The sequence below is a fragment of the Mesoplodon densirostris genome, unplaced genomic scaffold (genome assembly GCF_025265405.1).
Source record: "Mesoplodon densirostris isolate mMesDen1 unplaced genomic scaffold, mMesDen1 primary haplotype scaffold_35, whole genome shotgun sequence".
Classification (NCBI taxonomy): Eukaryota; Metazoa; Chordata; class Mammalia; order Artiodactyla; family Ziphiidae; genus Mesoplodon; species Mesoplodon densirostris.
This window is the reverse complement of record NW_026778195.1, coordinates 8,508,010-8,511,586: the sequence shown is the minus strand read 5'-3', so window position 1 is coordinate 8,511,586 and position 3,577 is coordinate 8,508,010. Positions and strand designations below refer to the sequence as shown.

Genomic DNA, 3,577 nt, shown 5'->3' with positions numbered 1-3,577 from the left:
CTCCCTGACACTTGTCGTCAGTATGCTCCATGAACCCTGTCATGACAAGGCTCCATGCCTTTTTCATCACAGTGATCCATGCATTTTTCTTTCTTTTTTTTTTTTAGACGAGAATAGAAGGAGTTTTATTATAGAAAGTCACCCACAGTGAAATTCCTTTAACACAACTGAATGATGATTTCTGAAGAAGGGAAGCTTATGTAATCCCTTTTTAAAAAAAAATGGCAGCAAAATATACATAACATAAAATTTAACCTTTTAATTACTTTTAACTGTATTCATTGGCATTAAGTACATTCATATTGTTGCACAACCATTACCACCAACCATCTCCAGACCTTCATCTCCCAAAACTGAAACTCTGAACTCATTAAACACCAACTCCCCATTCCTCCCTTCCCAGCCCCTGGACAACACCATTCTACTTTCTGTCTCTGTGAATTTGACTACCCTAGATTTCTTATATAAGTGGAATCATACAATATTTGTCCTCTTGTGACTGGCTTATTTCACTTAGCATGATGTCTTTGAGCATAATGTCATCTGTGTTTTAGCATATCAGAATTTATTTCCTTTTTAAAGCTGAGTGATATTGTACTGTATACAGCACATTTTGTTTATCCATTCATCTGCTGATGGACATTTGTGTTGTTTCCACTTTTGATTGTTGAGAAAAATTGAATCCCTCTTTAATAAGATAAGTAATGGACAGTTATAATATCCAGTTGCAACCTTCTGCTTCTTATTTGGTACACATCCAAATGAGTTTTCCTTTAGTCTCTAGTGGGCAAATTACAAAGTAGTAAGCAAGCACAATTCCTCTGAACAAAGAAACCAGTTATAAAAATTTTCCTGCTTCCATTTCCTTCCCTTGTTGAATGTTTGCAAATTATCTGTGGAGAATAAAATTAAATGGTCATGCTTTTGAGGTGCCAGACTATAGGAACACCAGTGACAGTTCCAAGTCCAAGACTTTCCAAATGAAGGAAGGATTTCACATGGCTGAGAAATCGCCTGGCCAGCAGTGCTTGCTTTTCCAAGTGTCTCCAATGTATTCCAAGCATAATGCATTACTTACTATACCCCACTCTTTTTTTTTTGCTGTAAAAAGCTTTATGGTTTCCATTTGGTCCAAGGCTTGGGAGAGAGCTCCAGGGCAGTTAAAAAGCTGCCTAGTGGCTGCAGGGAGGGGCTTCAGGCAGAAACCCTGACGCCAGAGGGGATCCTCAAAGGTCGCTGGGCTCCAGAGGCACCTAGTCATGCTGGAGGGTGAGCCTTTCGAAGAGAGACCCACCCAGCCCAGCCTGGGGACCAGCCGGCCTGCGGAGGTTGGTCAGGTGGTCACCCATCTTCTTGATGAGTTTAATCTGCTCATCTAAGACAAGGCTCTCCAGGAAGTCACAGAGGCGGGGGTCTGCGTGGGCAGAACCCAGAGCACGCAGGTCCACAAGGGCCTGGTTCACGTTCTCCTCCACAAGCACGGCAGCTTCCATAGTATCCTGGGTTTTATCCCACTCATCTGGAGATGGCTTCTGCACATTCTAGAAGAAGGCGCGGCTGCCACGCTGGTTTTGTGTTTTCAAGAGATGCTTGGCTCCCTCGCACTTCTCCTTGGCCAATTCACAGAAAAAGTGGCCCATGCCCTCCAGGGCCACGTTGTCGCAGTCGAAATAGAAGCTCAGAGAGAGGGAGGTGTAGGAGGCCCTCAGCTGTGTGTCAGCCAGGGGGTTGACAGGGGCCTCCACCTCAGTGTGATAATTCTGACGAATCTGGAAACTCGTGGTTGATCGGTAGAAAGCAGTTAAGCTCAAAAAGTGGTGTTGGTTGGTCCCGGTGACCAAGGGGAGCTGAGTGGCTGATTCTGAAGGTTGTGACTGGAAAAAAGGTTGGAGGGTGACCAGAGGCTGGAGCAGGGGATGTCCATGTGGGTCTGTTCCACCCAAACACTACTGAAGCAAGAGACAGATCCAAAGCACTGCCTAGCACACTGCCTACACCCTAACCTCCTCTGCTGCAGTGAATGAATCTTATCAGTCCTTTTCTTAATTTTCTATTGCTGCATAACAAATGACTGCAAATTTCAAAGCTTAAGGCAGTACACACTCGTGAGCACACAGTTCTATGGGTCAGAAGTCTAGGTGGGTTCAACTACATCCTATGTATAAGATCACACAAGGCTGAAGCCAGGGTGTTGGCTGGGCTGGGCTGGGCTCTTATATGGAGGGTCTGGGAGATAATCTGCTTCCAAACTCATTCCCATTGTTGGCAGAATCTGGTTCCTTGAGGCTGTAGATCAGAGGTTCACTGTTTCCTTGCTGGCTGTCAGCAAGGGGTTGCTCTCTGCTTCTAAATGCTGCTTGCATTCCTTCTTTTTTTTTTCACTATATTTTTTTATTTTTTTTATTTTACAAATTTAATCAGTTATACATATACATATGTTCCCATATCCCCTCCCTTTTGCGTCTCCCTCCCACCCTCCCTATCCCACCCCTCCAGGCGGTCACAAAGAACCGAGCTGATCTCCCTGTGCTATGCGGCTGCTTCCCACTAGCTCTCTACCTTACATTTGGTAGTGTATATATGTCCATGCCGCTCTTTCACTTTGTCACAGCTTACCCTTCCCCCTCCCCATATCCTCAAGTCCATGCTCTAGTAGGTCTGTGTCTTTATTCCTGTCTTACCCCTATGTTCTTGATGACATTTTTTTCTTAAATTCCATATATATGTGTCAGCATACAGTATTTGTCTTTCTCTTTCTGACTTACTTCACTCTGTATGACAGACTCTAGGTCCATCCACCTCATTACAAATAGCTCAATTTCATTTCTTTTTATGGCTGAGTAATATTCCATTGTATATATGTGCCACATCTTCTTTATCCATTCATCCGATGATGGACACTTAGGTTGTTTCCATCTCCGGGCTATTGTAAATAGGGCTGCTATGAACATTTTGGTACATGTCTCTTTTTGAATTATGGTTTTCTCAGGGTATATGCCTAGTAGTGGGATTGCTGGGTCATATGGTAGTTCTATTTGTAGTTTTTTAAGGAACCTCCATACCGTTCTCCATAGTGGCTGTACCAATTCACATTCCCACCAGCAGTGCAAGAGTGTTCCCTTTTTTCCACACCCTCTCCAGCATTTATTGTTTCTAGATTTTTTGATGATGGCCATTCTGACTGGTGTGAGATGATATCTCATTGTAGTTTTGATTTGCATTTCTCTAATGAGTAAAGATGTTGAGCATCCTTTCATGTGTTTGTTGGCTGTCTGTATATCTTCTGTGGAGAAATGTCTATTTAGGTCTTCTGCCCATTTTTGGATTGGGTTGTTTGTTTTTTTGCTATTGAGCTGCATGAGCTGCTTATAAATTTTGGAGATTAATCCTTTGTCAGTTGCTTCATTTGCAAATATTTTCTCCCATTCTGAGGGTTGTCTTTTGGTCTTGTTTATGGTTTCCTTTGCTGTGGAAAAGCTTTGAAGTTTCATTAGGTCCCATGTGTTTATCTTTGTCTTTATTTCCATTTCTCTAGGAGATGGGTCAAAAAGGATCTTGCTGTGATTTATGTCATAGA

The 3,577-nt window shown here is 42.9% G+C and overlaps 1 pseudogene; it reads right to left on the bottom strand.

The window, feature by feature from the left end:
* Window positions 1-1,253: 1,253 nt before the first annotated feature.
* On the bottom strand, window positions 1,254-2,260 carry LOC132482912 (ferritin light chain-like; annotated as a pseudogene).
* Between the last annotated feature and the right edge of the window lie 1,317 nt (window positions 2,261-3,577).